General features: G+C 35.1%; 1 protein-coding gene across 1 annotated transcript in view; it reads left to right on the top strand.

The window, feature by feature from the left end:
- The window catches only part of GPR137C (G protein-coupled receptor 137C), a 47,622-nt gene that overhangs the window by 1,033 nt on the left and 28,499 nt on the right, over positions 1-18,090 (top strand). The gene's annotated exons all lie outside the window — the stretch shown is intronic.

Raw genomic sequence — 18,090 nt, forward strand, 5'->3', positions numbered from 1 at the left:
CAGCAGGGTTAATAATCAATAACCAATGCCTAGGGTCAATAGAAAGACCTCCATAAAGCCCTTAATGTTTGCCCCAGTTGCTTCATGCTTTGGCTATTTTTCCTACCTCTTACAGCGTAGTCTCCTTTTTTTTTTTTTTGGAGCTAATTAAGAGAAAATACTAGCTTAACCTGTGCCTATTGAGGAAACAAACCACCGAACTGTTTTTGCAATAACTTGCTTAATAGCTGGAAGCTAATCACACCCCCTTTCTCTTTTATGGGGAATTACTGGTTGGATTGCATTGTTCTGGGGAGCTGAGGTATTTGACCCATTTCAAACAGGTTTGGGAGTGTAAGGTTGTCAATCATGTGTGTCAGCTAGTGGTATTTAAACCACAGAATTTTGAGCATTGTCCAGAAAGTGCCCCCCACACACACACCCTGCAAAAAAAAAAAAAATAGCTTGAGGAGGGTGACATCATATACTTAATACTGACTGATATAGAACAATATTGGTCTGTGCAGCTAATCCTTTCAAAGGTTTTGGAGGTGATGAGAATTAACATAGCTATCAGCAAAAGTAAAAACATTTGATGCAGAATCAGTGTTTATATTTCCTGTATACATAAACCAACTCTTTTCTCCCATAGTAGATTGGAAGTAGAATGCATAATTTTTAATTCCAGTCATAACTTCAGCTTTTTAGCACGCTAAAAGCAGCAGTTGAAAATAAGTAACAAAACTTTAATTCTTTTCCTTTCCAATACCTTTGGAAGTCCAAGCAACACATTGACTAAAAACCAAACATTAAGAAGCATAAATAAAAAGCACAGGTAATTATAAATCAAAAAATCATGCCATAGTCATGTCACTTATATGATGATGTTCTGGTCTTCTAGTTGTTTTTTAAACTTTAATTACACTTCTCTCCTTTATAGTTAGGCTGATACATTGTATTCTTCCTGACACCATTTCTGCTACGATACCAATGACCTCTCTTCACTGAAGCTTTAATCTAATTTCAGATATAGTTAACTTGCCTGAATGTGACTAGCAGCCCTTATGCCATGAGCATCAGATAAATTGTTTTTCTCCTATACGTTTTGACATAAAGTTACATTAATGATCCACTGTAAAATAGTTGGTGGGAATTTCATAAAGTAGTTAAACACTCTTTTTACATTTTTCTTGAGATATAACATATACCATAAAGTGCACAAATCCTAAATGTTGAGAGCTAGGTCCAGCCCCGGCCCAGTAGCTCAGTTGGTTAGAGCATCATCCCTGTACACCTAGGTTGTGGGTTCAATCACAGGTCAGGGCACATATAAGAATCAATGAATGCATAAATAGTGAAACAAAAAGTCAGTGTTTCTCTTTCTCTCCCTCCCTTCCTTTCTAAAATCTTTTTTTTTTTTTTTAATGTACAGCTAGATGAAATTTTACATGTGAATATAACTCATGTTACCACCGCCAGATTAAGATACACAGTATTTCCAGTGCCCCAGAGGTTCCCTTGTGCTCTCTCCCAGTCACCGCTCACCACAAAGGTTAACACAAAGTGGCTAAACTATCACAATAGGGGAAAAAAAACCTCTATAATTAAGCTCAGAGTTCTAAAAGTATGCTTCTACAGCATAAACTACACAATAACTAGATTGGGTTTTTAGATTTTTTTTAAATTGCTGATCTTCCCAGCTAGTGAGGAAGAACTTAAATATCTAAAAGTCTTCCTGTTTAATGAATCTTGTTTGTGTGATGTACTTTAGAAAATATGAATTTGGAAGGAAGCTGGACTAAAGTTTTTTCCTTTTGTAGTGTGTCTTAAGAGTGTAGATTGTTTATCTATGCTTGTCTTTTTATAATCAAATTAACAATTCTAAGACACATCACTCTGCTTAAAAGAACAAATTTTCATCCTGTTTAAAAAGAGGTATCTTAACCAGAAATCATTTCCCTATTCATTAAAAAATATCTAGAGGAATCTGTATTTAAAAGAATATTTGAATTTGAATTCAAATTTTTATATCAATTTCAAGGAGCTGGAAATATATTTCTCATTGATTCTTCTGAATTAATGAAGCTTTCCTAGTGAGTTATTGGTATTCCTAGTGAGCAGAGTAGTAGGGAAAGTCTATGTGGTGACAAATACAAAACAACTGATATTTGATTTTTTTTAACTAGACGGCCCTATATCTATTTTGAATAGATGTGCTTCTTGATTACCAAATCACTCTGTCTTTGCTATCTGTCAAATAGCAATTTTATTTTACTGTTGATCTCTTTAAAGCATTTGTTGTATCCACTTCTCACTAATTAAAAACATTCTAACTTTAAGGGTTTAGTTACAAAGAAGCATAGAGCAGGGTAAAAATAAAGTTAGTAAAACAACTGTTACAACTTTTAACCATATTTTGGTGGTTCTTCTAAAACTCATTAAGTTTTCGAAAAGTTAAGACTTCCTAAACCACTCTTTCTTTTGTTGACTACACTTGAATAGAATAGAGATAAAAGGAAGTAGCACTTTCTGAAATAATTAGACTTTTCAATTCATTATACTTAACCTCCAGAAAGCAGATAGTTGGAAAACAAGACCTATACACTAATCTAAAAACACCTATTAAACTTTTTCTGGCATGATCAATAGAACACTGACCTTACCAGAAAAAGGTGCATACTCTTGTACTTTTAGCACAGAAGTCTTTAGTCTTTAAAACAGATTACAGTGGTGCCCTCTTAGCCACAGGGGTACATTCCAAGACCCTAAAGTGTATGCCTGAAACCATAGACAGTACCAAACCCTATATGTACTACATTTTTTCTGGTACATACATACCTTTTCACTTAAAGGAAGCATTTTACAGCCTCATCTTTGGCATATCCAAATTGCCAGCATCACTAGTCTTGTGCTTTGGAGCCATTATTGAGTAAAATAAGAGTTACTTGAACACAGGCACTGTGATACCACCACAGTCTATCTGATAACCAAGACAGCTGCTAAGTGACTAAAAGGCAGGTAGGTCTTACAGCATGGATATGCTAGACCAGTGATTTTCAACCGGTGTGCCACAAGAATTTTTTAAAACATGCAACACTTCACTACTCAGGGGCACTAACCTCTTTTCCCTTAGATTGTCAAATAAAAAAATCACAATAGCCATGCAGTGTGAATGAATCAAAATTATACCTATTATTTCGGTCAGATCAGCAAAAAATAGAATATGTTTTTTGGTTGCTGCAGAATTTAAGTAATTAGTTACGTGTGCCATGAGATGAAAAAGGTTGAAAATTGCTGCACTAGACAGGGATAATTCATGTCCCAGGCAAAACAGAGCAGAATGGCACAAGATTTCATTACACCACCCCAACCAGCACACAATTTAAAGCTTACAATTTGTTTATTTCTGGAATTTTTCATTTTAATATTTTCCAACCACAGTTGACCGCAGGTAACTGAAATTATAGATAAAGGGGGCTACCGTGTCTGATAAAATGGATGCTACCTGCCACTGGAGCAAGGAAAAGGACTTGAAATGAGAGTTGATAATATACTGTCTTTAGAGCCTTGTGATGCGTGCCAATATCAGTGAGTTCATCTTTAAGACCCATATTGACATTTTTTCTTGCAATTTTGTAGCATGAATGCCAGATACTCAGGATAAAATACGGTGACTTAATCACAATACCAAAACAGCTAGGAAAATTATATTCAAATTTTAACTTTTACATTTATGGATGCTATCATTGTCCCTGGTAATGGATGTATTCTTCCAAATATTGGTGGTACATCACGTAGCATGCAGTTTAACTTATAGGTACTTTGGTTTTGTTAAAATGTCCTGTAGTTTCTTATAAAAAGTATTTTCACCAACTAAAATGGAAACTACTTTAAGGATAAAAAGTTACTGTATCATGTTTTTATCTCATAGCAACTAGAACAATTGGGAATATATTATTGAGAGACAATCTTGAAAAGGCTAAAATCTAGAAAGTATTTAGCCATATAGAATTTGGGGATTAACTCAATTTTGATGAACATTTGAGGGAAATTGTGTACTTTAGGATTTTTTTTTTTTTTATCTAAAAGATTGCCTATAGTATGAATGCAAAGATTCTCTTAGATTATTTTGATTTAATTAGATAAATTTAATTTTGATTACTATAGGTAAATCCTAATGAAACCACTTTATATATTACAGAATTTTACTTTGCAAAACTATTTTTATATAATGGCAAATGGCCCAAATTAATTAGGGCTTTCCTAATTTGCTTTGAACAAATTCTGTTAAATAGAGAAACCTGTGAAACAAATACGTCTCACATCATAAGTCAGTTACTATTTACTGAAATAGTGGTTTAGTTCAGTGTTGGATTTTATTCATAATTATGATTTTAAACTGTTTTTGTCTGAATCTCCTAAACTGTTTTATCCATTAATTTGATTCTATTTTTTCTAAGATCACCTGTGAGGCAAGAGTTTGAGAAACAATTCTGTGGCTGAAGACATGATTACAATGTCTTACATTTTGTGTGATTTAATATTTTCAAGCCACTTTATAACACTTGTCTTCACAACCCCCATGATATAGGTAGAAATAAATGGGGTATAATTTGTCCGAAGTTATATGGCTAATATGTATCAGATATGACACTACTGTATAGCCAGGGGCTATAAAGTATTTATCAAGTGATCTCTCCCAATGAACTTTCCTAGATACCATCAACTCTTTGGTTTATTATTTAGTGCTTCATTATTTAACTTGCTTTCCCATTTTTTACCACATCAAGCTTTTTTGACTCTCCAGCAACCTTTTTCTTCCCCCTTCACACTCAGCATATGACCCTCTTCTCGTAGTTTATAAAAAGGAGAAACCAGGACCATCTCACTGAACAGAGATTCAGAAAAATGCCTCAAATGCTGCAGAGAGTATTTAATCTTTTTCAATGAATGATTGAGCTGATAGGTGAGGAAATTCCTCAGAGGCAAGAAACCACAAAAGAAGCAAATGCAGAATGATAAAGCACCACACAGATGTTTGTCTTGGAGTTGGGGGTAGTTGTTAGCTGCTTCCTGCTAGCCTAACGTCTGGATTTTAATTTTATGTGTTGGTGGTGTAGGGAGGTGACATTGGAGGCAAAACCTTGTAGTGAGTTCTAATCAGAGATCTCATTCCCTTGGCTTAATGCCAGAATAATTATAGTATACATCTTCAGTGGGTTAGGGGGGAAATGAGCAGGTCCTCAAAAGTTGGTAATGGGATTTGTGCTTATTTCTGCCTTGGCTCTAAGTGAAGGACATACAAATTGGGGGAATAAAAGTCTTCCCTGAGAATTCATAAAGTTTATTATCACACAAATTTGAGGCCTGAATTCACAAACAACAACAACCTGAAAGTGTAATTTGTTACCTTGGCTTGATAGCAACCTCAAGCACCTGGAAAGAGCAAATGCAAGTTGTCTTCTAAGGAGTGTACATAAAACCCAGAATCTTGACAGATAAAATTTTAAGGAACATGAGCTCAAAATGAAAAATTACACTGAGGAATCTTACTTACAAAAATTGAAGATGTCAGAATTAGCAAGTACATAGTATAAAATATTCATTTATGTGAATTTTAAGAAATTAAATGTTGATATATGATCAAGAAATAATCAAAAGCAATTGGGCACATTGGAAATAAATTATTTTTTAAATGAAAAATATAATTAAAGTTAGAAACTGAAAGGGATGGTTAAACAACAGATTAAACAGTTTAAAAAATTAATGGACTAGAAGATCTGAGGGGAAAAATCACCCAGAATATAGCCCAGAGAGAGAATTAAGGTAATGAGCAGGTTCAATATATATCTAATTGGAATTTCAGAGAAATTATTCAAAAGATTAATGACTTAAAGATTGCCCAAATTTATGAACACCAAGTTTCAGATTCAGAAAGCCCAAAAAATTCAAGTCAGGCTAAATGAAAATGAACACATTAAAGTAAAACCCCCAAATACCACAGACAATATATTTTTAAAACAACCAGATGAAGATATTACTGCCAAAGTTATTTTGAGGTTTCACTCTAATGTGTTCAATAAAACATGAACAATTTCAACAAAGTGTGAGAATTTCACCAAAAATGGAAAATATTTAAAAGTACAAAACAATTGTGGACCTGAAGAACACAAAAACTGAAGTGAAAAATTCACTGAAAGGGTTCATCAGCAGATCAAACAGAAGAAAGGATCTATTAAAAAAACAAGTCATTGGAAGTGATTCAGTCAGAAGAGCAAAAAGAAAAAAGAATGAAAACTAAAGGGACTTATGGTAGACCTTCAAGGAGACCGATATCCACATTTAGTCCCAGGGAGGTAAGAGAAAGAACCAGAAAGCATATTCAAAGAAATAATGGCCAAAAACTTCCCAAATCTGGGGTATTAAATGTACATCCAGATCCAAGAAGTCAAAGGATACAAAAAGAGCAATCCAAAGAAATCCACACCAAGATACATTATCAAATTGTCAAAAAAGACAAAGAATTTTGAAGCAGAAGAAATTTGTCACAGGGCAACCCTATAAGACTATAATCAGATTTTTCAGCAAAAATCAGGCCAAAAAATATCATCTTGCAGGATGATCTTTTTTAAATACTGAAAATAAAAACTGCTAAGAATAATATATTCTGAAAAACTATTTCTCAAAAGTGGAGAGAGAATGACTTTCCCTCATAAACAAAAACTGTCTTCCATGAAATGTTAGAGTTCTTGAAGTTGAAACAAAAGGATACTAATCAGTAACACAGTAGAATAAATATGAAATGCATTGGGAAAGATAATTATATAGACAAATACTGAATACTGTTACTTTCATTTTTAATTTTAATATAAAAATTTGTAAAGTATAAAAATAGCTATAAAATATGTTTAAAAGATACACAAGATAAATAGATATAAATTGAGACAGCAATGACAAAATGTTGGCAGGGATAAGTTAAAAGTGTAGAGTTTTGGTATGCAATTGAACTTACTTTGTTATCAACTTAAAGTAGACTTATAAGATATTTTTTGTAAGCCCCAAGGCTTACACACACACACAACCTATGAAAGTTACATAGAGGAAACAGAATAAAAGCATATCAACACAAAAAAATCAACAAAACACAAAGGAAGACAGCAAGACAGAAAAAGACCAAGAACTACAAGACTAACAGAAAAAAAAAACTACTAAATGGCAGTAGTAAATCCTTTTGCTTTTTTTTTAATGTTAAGAGTTTATTTGAGCAAAAATCTAATCAGGCAGGGCCAATTATCAATAATTACTTTAAATGTAAATGGATTAAAATTCCATATCAAATGACCCAACTTTATCTCGTCTACAAGAAACTCCCTTTAGATTCTAGGATACATATAGGCTGAAAGTGAATGGATGGAAAAAGATATTTCATGCCAATGGTAACCAAAAGAGATGGGTTATACTTAGACAAAATAGACTTTAAGTCAATAACTGTTATAAGAGGCAAAGAAGAACATGATATAATGATAAAAGGATCAGTCCACCAGAAATACAGAACAGTATATAAATATTTATGCCACCAACATCAAGGTATCTAAATATATAAAGCAAATATTGACAGAATTGAAGGGAGAAATAGACAATAATACCATAATAGTAAGACACTTTAAGACCCAACTTTCAATAATGGCTAGAACATCCAGACAGAAGATCAATAAGAAAACGGCACTTGAGCAACACTATAACACCAAATGAACCTAACAGACTTATACAGAACATTCCATCCAACAGCAGCACAGTACACATTCTTCTCAAGTATGCATGTATATTTCTCAAGGGAAGATTACATGTTAGGTTACAAAATGAGTTAACAAATTTAAGAAAATTGAATCATACCAAGTATCTTGTCTGACCACAGTGGGATGAAAGTAGAAATCATTAACAAGCAAAACTGGGAAATTCACAACTGTGTAGAAAATAAATAGTACACTCTTGAACAACCATTGGATAAAAGAAGAAATCAAAAGGGAAATTAGAAAATACCTCATGACAAAAGAAAACACAAGATAACAAAAATTATGGGATGCAATAAAAGCAGTGCTAAGAGGGAACTGATAAATGCCTACATTAAAAAATAAAAAAGGTTCAGACAAAGCCTAACTTTTCACCTCCAGGAACTAGAAAAAGAATAAAGCCCAATGTTAGCAGAAGGAAGGAGATGAAGATCAGAGCACAAATAAGTGAACTAAAGAACAGAAATACAGTAAAAATCAGTAAAGAGTTTTTTAAAAAGATAAAATTGACAGACTTTTAGCTAGACTAAGGAAAAAAATCAAATGGAGATATTACAACTCTATGAACAATTATATACCAACAAACTGGACAGCCTGTAAGAAATGGATAAATTCCTAAAAACATTCAACCCATTGATTTTTTACCTCACACGAGCATCCATAGAAATCTTCTTGGTGTCGATCATAGAGCTAAATATGAAAGCTAAAACTTGTAGCAGAAAAGAGGAGAAAGTCTTTGTTACCTTGGAGGAGACAAAGTTTTCTTAGAAAACAAAAAGTATGAACCAAAATTAACAAATGAGACTTTATCAAAATTAAAAGCTTATTTGTTTTTTGCAAGACAGATAATGTGAAGGCAATCAACAGACTAGGGGAAAATTTGTGTTTTCTTTAGACCAGGAGAAAATGTAACATATATATATCTGGCAAAGTGTTTGAATCCAGAATATGTAAAGAACTCTTTAAAATTCAATAATAAGAAAATACAGTTGACAAAATATTTTAACAGACACTTCACAAAAGAAGATACATGCATGGCCAAGAAGCACATGAAGATGCTCAAGATCATTAGTCATCAGGAAAATAAAAATTACAACCACAATGAGATACCACTAAATATTGACTAAAAAGACTAAAGTTAAAAAGACTATGCCAGCCCTGGCTGCTTTGGCTCAGTAGTTAGAGCATCAGCCTGTGGACTTAAGGGTCCCAGGTTCAATTCCAGCCAAGGGCACATACCTCAGTTGCAGGCTAGATCCCCTGCCCCAGTTGGGGTGTGTACGGGAGGCAACCAATTGATGTCTCACATCAATATTTCTCTCTTCTTTCACTCTCTGAAAAGCAATGGAAAAAATATGCTTGGGTGAGGATTAAAATAAGACTATGCCAAATATTAGCAAAGATACAGATTAATTGGAACACACACACAGAATGTTGTTTTACAACCACATTGGAAAAGTGTGATCGTTTTTAAAAAGTAAAGCGTAAACTTGTCATAAAACATAGCTATTAATAGTCTTAGATAGCAAAGAAAAGCATATGTCCATACATAAACTTGAATATGAATGTTCATAGTAGCTTTTTTTGTTCACAACAGCCCCAAATTGAAATTAACCCAAATGTCCATCAAAAGCAAAGAGAGGCCCTGACCAGGTAGTTCAGCTGGTGGGAGCATCCTCCCGATACACCAAGGTTGTGGTTTGGATCCCCAGTCAGGGCACATACAAGACACAACCAATGAATGCATGAGTAAGTGGAACTACAAAAATTGATCTCTCTCAAATCAATTAAAAAATTTTCTTTTTAAGTAAAGGGAGCCCGGCCAGCATGGCTCAGGGGTTGAGCACATAACCAGTTTGCAGGCTCAATCCCCAGCAGGGGGCATGCAGGAGGCAGCCAATCAATAACTCTCATCACTGATGTTTCCCTCCCTTTCTCTGAAATCAATAAAAAAAAAAAAAATTTTGTTTTAAAAGCAAAGGGAGAAACAATGTGATATATCCGTACGAAGGAGTACTACTTGGCAGTTAAGGGAAAAAAAAGAACAAGTTGCTGATGGACACACAGCACGGATGAATCTAAAAATTCGTAGGCAGAATGAAAGAAGCCAGTCAAAAATGAGCTCACACTTTATCATTCCATTTTTAGAAGATGCAAACTAACATAGGAAAAGTGGATCCTTAGTTGCTTGGGTCCTAGGCAGAAGAGGCTGTAGAACAAAGGGGCAGAATGAAGTTCAGTGGGCATGGAAATATTCTGACTACTGTGGTGGTTTCACAGATTGTATACATATGAAAAAACTCAAAATTGTACACCCTAAATACATGCAGTATGTAGTACATATACCTCAATGAAATTGACCCCTGTCAAAAAACAGAAGTACAGAGCTCTGTTTGCAATTTATCCCAAGATTAAAATCTACAGTGAAGAAGAAATCTAAAAAAGTGTGGCCCCATCACTTATCAGCTCTGTGTAACTAAGTGACTTGGGTAAATTACTTAACCTCTCTGTACATATATCCCTATTTATAAAAGTGAAAATAATAGTGCCTACCTCACAGAATCATTGTGAGGACTAAATTATATAATTCATATAAAATCTTTAGAGGTACCTGGCATATAGGGTTGATTGTTAGGTATTAATTTTCAAAGAACAGGGATTTCATAGACTACATTCTCTCACTTCCAAAGCATTGTTTGAATTCAGTAACAATAACATGTGAAAGTTTATTTGGAAAGTTTTTAAACACTTACGAACACGTGGGTAAAGGAAGGAATCACAGTGGAATTTTAAAAATACTTAGTATATGGTAATACAAGTACTACATATCAGAACTTGAATGAAGCAGCTAAGTTGGCAAGTAGAAGCAAATCTAGAACTTTAAATATTTAAATTACAAAGGAAGAGCCTGAAATTTAACAAGCATCCAATTTATGTTAGAAAAAGTAAAATAGGATAAGCCAAAGGAAACAAACAGAGATGAATGAAGAGATTAATAAAATAGGAAACACAATAAAGAGACTTGACAAAGCCAAAAGCTACCCTATACCTTCATAATCAAATTTCAGGGCTTCCCACACATGTGCTCACCGACTTTTCACTTTTCCAGCCATCCTAATCTGCCTTTGCCCCACCACTCTACCAAAATAGCTGTTGCCTAAGGCTCACAGTGACCTTCTTGTCAACAAGTTCATTAGACATTTTTGAATCCTCACCAAACTAATCTCTCAGCAGCAGCAGAATCCGTGTTTGTCTTTCTAACACTTCCACTGGCTAGCACATTGGCTAGCACATTGTCCTGGATTTTTTTTACTATCTAGCTTCTCTTCAAGCACATCTCTCTCTGCCTTCCCATCAGAGGTTGAAATTGCTCAAGACCTAAGCCTAGGCCACCTGTTCTTCCCAATTGCATCCATATTCATGTCATCATGCCATTTAAAAGCAGATGACTCACACACATCTATGATCCTAACAGACTATTCCTCTGAGCTCTGGCTTTCTATATTCTAAACTTGTTTGACATCTCAAGGGTATTTGAAGCCCTCAGATTCAACATATCCCAGACTGAGTTCATGGTCTTTCTTACTCCCTCCCCACCACATACCTGTCCCCAAACCTGATCCTCCTCTTTTATTCCCCAATTCTGTAATTCACTGCTATTTATTTACTTAGAAATTCAGAAACCTATAAGTCGTTGATGCTGCCTTCTCCCTCATACCTCACATTTACCGTTACCAAATCCTGCCTGTTACTTCCTAACATCCCTTAAGTCCATTCACTTCTCCCCATGCACAGTGCCTGATCCAAGCTACTACCATCTATTGCCTAGTCTATGGCAGTCAGCCTTCTACTTGCTGCTGTCTGTATCCTCTGACTCCCAGTGACCCAGTGACCTTCATGTCAACAAGTCTATTCTCCACACTTTTGTCAGAGTTATCCTTCTTAAACAAAAATCTAGTTAATTATTAAGTTTCCACCCCTAGATTCCTCCATTGGCTGTGGTTACTCTTAGGCTAAAGACAAACTCCTGTACATACTACAAGGTACTTCATGGTTCCAGGCTCATCTCATACCTCTCTCCTTGTTTTTCCCCTTCCTGCTCCTCAGTGTTTTTTCAGTCCTTTGTATTTGCCATTTCCCTTCTGCTACAGAGCCTTTCCATATTCTTTTTTTTTTTTTCTTAGTTGACTTCAGAGAGGAAGGGAGAGAGGGAGAGAGAGAAACATCAATGATGAGAGAGAGTCATTGACTGGCTCCTTCCTGCACACCCCCTACTGGGGATCGAGCCTGAAAGCCAGGCAGATGCCCTGACTGGAAATCAGTGATCTCCTGGTTCATGGGTCAACACTCAACCACTGAGCCATGCTAGCCAGCCATATTCTTATTTTTATTATTGATTTTAGAGAGAGAGAAACACTGATTTGTTGTTCCATTTATTTATGCATTCATTGGTTGATTTTTCTATGTGCCCTGACCTGAGATTGAAGCCCCAACCTTGGCGTATCAGGACAGCGATCTAACCAACTGAGCTTCCTGTCCAAGGCCTCCCTATTCTTTCCCTCTGTTTAGAATGCTTTCCTTCTTTGCTTATTAGTAACTCTCAGCTCCAGGGCAACACTTCTTCAGGAAAGCTTTTGCCTAACATCCATTTAGATTGGATTCCAAAATTATAGACTCAGAGCATAATGCTTCTTTCCTTCGTGTCATTTTCACATTTGCAATTTTATATTTGTGTGATTTTATATTTGTGTGATTTCTTACTAGTTTGTAAGCATTATAGGAAAAGGAACCAAGTCTGTTACTGCTGTAACCTAAGTTAGTTAATACCTGGCATGTATCAGGTGTTTAATAAATATTGAATGAACAAGGCCTTTGTTTACCATATCCAAATATCATGGAGTAGGGAAATCCCTGAATATATAATTTCATAGAATAACTTAGTCTCCACCCTTCTTTCCTTTCTCTTTCCCCACTTATCTGCCCTCTCCCCCTCAAAAAGAGTGCTTGCTTTGAAACAGGGTCTCAAACTCAAATGCCTAGACAGCCCTGGATACTACAGTTTGAGAGAGAATAGGGACTGTGATGAACTAGAGAGCGCATATCTAAAGAGGACAGCCACATTAATTCAGTTCCAGCTCCCAGATACCACTGTCAAATCACTTGATTCTTCAAGAGAAACTAGAAATTCTTATTTGATATTTTTCAGTAAGAAATACACTTTTAAATAATGACAGAGTATTGAAGTATTATTAAAAAATCCTGTCAACTAATACTGAATAAGCCAGAAAAAACAGTTTGTGGGTCAAACCCAAACCAGGAGCTACTAATTTCTATTCTCTCCCCCCTTCTACTTCTGTATTATCTTCCTTGAAGGAGTAAAACAAGTCAACACAACCTTGTCTTTATAATTTCCATATAACAAAGCTGAATCACATTTAAAGAAAGTACCATATACCACCAATTCTGCCTTCCTCTACTACACTACATATTGCTCTAGGTCAGTCACTATTGTACATTTATTTTGAAGGAAATTTTGCAAACTCTTCAGCACATGGCACTGTTATATTTATGGTCAATACTTAATGATTTGGATGGTTGAGCAAATTCATGGTAAAGTAAAAGTTTAAAAGAAATATTTCTCTCCATCTCCACAAATAAAATCAAAATTCCCAACTTAGCAAAGTAGTTAGAACTTTTTATCTAATTTGTTTTAAATAAAGACAAATTTTTATAAATTAAGTGTCCTTGTTATCTTTTTTATTGAATTTATTAGGGCTACATTGGTTAACAAAATTATATAGATTTAAGATGTACAATTCTATAATACATCATCTGTATATTATATTACTGTGTTCACCATCCCAAGTCATGTCTCTTTGTGTTATCTTTTTTTTTTTTAAATATATCTTTATTGATCTCAGAGGCAGGAAAGGAGAGGGAGAAAGAGAGATAGAAACATCAATGATGAGAGAGTCATTGATCGAGCCCACAACCTGGGCATGTGCCCTGACCGGGAATCGAACCCCGATCGCCTGGATCCCAGGTCGACGTTCAACCGCTGAGCCATGCCCGTTCAACCGCTGAGCCATGCCCAGCCGGGCTGTGTTATCTTTTTATTTTAACTATTAAGATATGTGTTTAAAGTAGTATAATTGCATCGATAGCCCTGAACTAGAAGTTTGGGGATTTGATTTCTAGATGCTATTCTAGTTGGCTAATTGATATCTGCCAAATCACTACTTTTCTGGGCCAGTTGTTTAATTAATCAAGTGATTAGCCTCAGTGATATCCAAGACACCTTTAATTCTAATAGTCTGACACTAATAAAGCAACCTAGAATTCAGGGGTTTAAAAAAAACTTACTTTATGGCCTAGTTCTGAGATTTAATACAGTGTCTGTAAATTCTATCTCTGAGGTATGAATGCCAATTTTTAAAAGTTACACATCATGTTAAAACTAATTAAAGTTTAGTTGAGGGTGTAAATAAACATAAATACTTAAATATTTAGAATTATCTGCTTTCTAAGATACAATGTAGCTGGATATGTTAAGTCTGTATGTTTTTTTAAAAACCTGTACTATCTTTTTACAAAAACTCAGTTATAGCTGCCATCATCATTAGCATATTGATCACACACTACAATTTTTTTCAGCTTCAGTCTCTCACTGTAAAAATGCTTAAGTAATATTTTCTTAAACTTTTGTGCTCTTTCCTCAGCTATTATGTAGAACTTTGTCTAATTGCTGATCAGATGACAGGTTGGTTTGAAGTGGTACAGTGTACTCTAGGAGACTTTTCTGTCATACCATGGAATTAGCAGTTTTTAAGCTAATCCAAGTGATCATCATCACTGATTGCTGTCAAACTTATTGTCGTTTAGAAATCAAGATGAAAAGAAAGTAAACAGCATTCTTCTGCTTTTTTCTCTCCTGTGATATTCTATTATTTCTTCTGAAACATCCTGGCCTTTTTTTCTTCTACCATTAGTTGGACAGATATTTCTGATGAATCTGGCCCTCTGTCTATCTTTACAAAAAGCAACTCTGCTCTCTTCCTAGTACAAAAGCATGAAATGTTTTATGAAAAATCAGTAATATACAATGTGGAATTTAGTGTTGGAAAAACTTTAAAGGATAGCACAGTTTTAGCACAAATTCAATATAAATCAGTTTCCTAAGGAGCCTGAATCTATAATGTATGAGATTCAGTTCAGAAATAAATTCTGTATATTCCTTAACATAAAATTTGTTAACTTATCTTCAAGGAACTATCCATAGTAAACTAATGAACAGTCCATAGTAATCTGCTCCATTTTAGGGTAATTTTCAATAATGAAAGCTCACAAATTTTTTCTGCTCACTCAAAATTCTTTATTCCTAAATATTTAGTTATTTATGCTTTTTAAAAAATTTACTTCTAGTTAAGTAAAGATATTTGATAGTCTGCAAAACAACATAAAATGAAGGTGTTAAATTGCTTCTGGGTCATTACCTTTACTAAACAGATCATTTGGTTTCTGAATAAATTTTTCTTGGGCATATTAATTTTGCAAGTCTTGAACTAACAAATTGTTGCTGTGATATATAGGTGACACTACTAATAAAGCAATATTTGTTACCTTAAAAATTAGGGAATTAACTTGAACTGTATGCCATCAAAGATATAAACATATAAATATATCAAAGAAAACCAGAATCCTGCGAGCCTTGAATTAAAGTAAGGACAGAACACCTGAGATTTAATCCTTTCCATTTCTAGTGTGTTCCTGGACAATCCACTTAATCTCTAAAGTTCAGCTTTGTTTGTAAAATTAAGTTACTGAATTAAATGTCTAAGGTTTTTCTTAGTCCAGGAAAGATGAGACAAGTTTCTCGTTGTCCTCTCCCAGCAATCTTACAAACAGCACTCATTCTCCTAGCAATAATATGTGACAATACCTATGAAGTATTGCCAACCAGGAGCATTTACCTGAGACATGATGTTCAAGGTTTTTATTAGGGGTCAGTCATATGAGCATGTCTTTATGGCTGACTTTAGTTACACATTCACCTCTTCAAAGGTCAGAGTGACACCACATGGCCCAGGGCTTCTAACACAAATCACATTGGTAGTAAAGACTGTTTTGTGTGGCTCAAGACCCCGGGTAAACAAAGACACTCTTAGGCAGGGTATTCCACGGTCTTACAAATTATCTTCCAAGAGCCAGGAAAGGGCCAGATCTTTCTTTGGAATGTGCAGGGGTTTGACAACTCAGGCCTACTGAACTAATACTTCACTGCATACTTCATTTCAGTACCTTCCTGAGAAAGGGTGCTTGGTAAGCAATTTTTGAGGGTTTTTAATGTCTGAAATATTTTAATTCTGTCACATTTGATTGATAATCTAGGCAGCAATAGAATTCTAGGTTGATGACAATTTTGCCTAAAAATTTTTAAGGTGTTGCTCCTCTTCTAGTATTGTTATTAAAGTTTGAAAGCCATTCTGATTCTTAATCCTTTATATACAACTTGTTTCTTTTCCTTACTGAAAACTATTAGATTTTTCCTTGACCCTGGTGTTCTGAAATGATGTCTCTTCATATGGGTCTGTTTTCTATCCATATTGCTGGGCATTGAATTGCTCCTTTCAGTTTAGTCACATGTATCCTTTAGTTTGGGGAAATATTGTTGAATTTTTTTATTGATTTTCCTCTCTTTTGTTTCTGTTTTCTCTTTCTGGAACACCTAACATTTGGATGTTGGACCTCCAGGACAGATCTTTTTCTTATCTCTTCTCTCTTATTTTGCATCTGCCTTTCTGCTAAACTTTTTTGAGAAGATTTTCCCAACTTCCAATCCTTCTCTTCACTTTTTCATTTCTACTAGTATGTTTAATTTCTATTAGCTCTTTTACATTCTCTGATTTTTTTATTATTAACGGCATCATGTTTTTGTTGCACGAGTGCAGTGTCATCCCTCTCTGACTCTAATAAGGATAGAGTTTTGTTTGTTTAGGTTTTTTGTATGATTTTCTTTTATGTATTTTTTGTTTTGATCTCTATCTTTTATTAGAAACTTTTGAGCTATCTGGTTATTCTTGGCTGTCCATAATTAAAAGTGGAAGCTGTAAGCATGTGGGTGAGGCATGTAAACACTAGGGTGATCTGGCCAGAAAATTTGTTAGGGAACCCCTGATGCTAGGATATTTAGATATTTCCTCTTGAGTGATAAGGTTCCTCAGGGGAAGACAGTATTCTAATCCTTCAGAGAACACAGATCTAGTTTACAACATTTTGAGAACCTAAGCAGGGAAGAGGGTTGAGGCAAGGGAAAATCCCTATACTTGATATTCATCATTAATCTCTGTTTTTAGTATGGTGCCTAACTATCAGCTGTGCCTGGCATCTAGCTTTCATACTCCAGGCCAGAGTTGCCTCTCCAGAGAATAAACACCCAGATATCTGCCAGGATGAATAAGGGGCATTGTCCAGGACATGGATTAGGAAAAGAGATTTAGGATTTAATTGCTCTTAAACATCTTTTATCTACCCCTGTGTAGCTACCTCCACTTCTTGGTTCCAGTGATACTTGGTTCCTATACCTTTTAAATATTCTGAAACATAGGTTAGTTCTAAAACCTCCTGATGAATGGCTTGGCATTCATCTTTCTTAGATAATCACACATTGTGTTGGGGTCCCCAGGACTACCCTCAGCCTTGATGATTTGCTAAAAGGACTCACAGTTGTTACACTCCTGGTTCAAGTTTATTACAGTGAAAGGATAGAGTGAAACGTCAGAGGAAAGAGAGGAAGTAAAGTCCAGAGGAAACCAGGCACCAGCTTCCAAGAGTCCTCTCCCAATGGAGTCGCAGGCTCTGCTTCATTCCTTCTGTAATGAGTTGTGACAATACATGTAAAGTGTTATATACCAGGGAAGCTAATTGGAAACAGTGCCAACGTTTTTTATTGGGGTTTAGTCATGTAAGCACTCTCTGCCTAACACCAAAATTCCAGACTCCCAGAAGGAAAGCAGGTGTTGAGTATAAACCATATTGCTTGCACGAACAGTTTAGGCACAGTGAAACACCCGTATCATTTAGGGGGCAGTGGCAATCCTCCCAAAATCCAAGTGCCCAAATGCCAACCCAAGACCAACCTTAGAAGCAGGCTTTTCTAAGGATTAGCAGTTTCAGGCTTGCTATGTTAACTCTTCTGCACACACATCCATCTGCTTTCTTCTGTTATTGTACTTTTCCCATTCTATTTAAACATATAATTTTATGCCTTTTAAGAAAATCCCTTTTCTATTGTTTTAGTGGAGTTTCAGGTGAGAATAAAATT

Source organism: Miniopterus schreibersii, assembly GCF_964146895.1.
Source record: "Miniopterus schreibersii genome assembly, chromosome: 1".
Classification (NCBI taxonomy): Eukaryota; Metazoa; Chordata; class Mammalia; order Chiroptera; family Miniopteridae; genus Miniopterus; species Miniopterus schreibersii.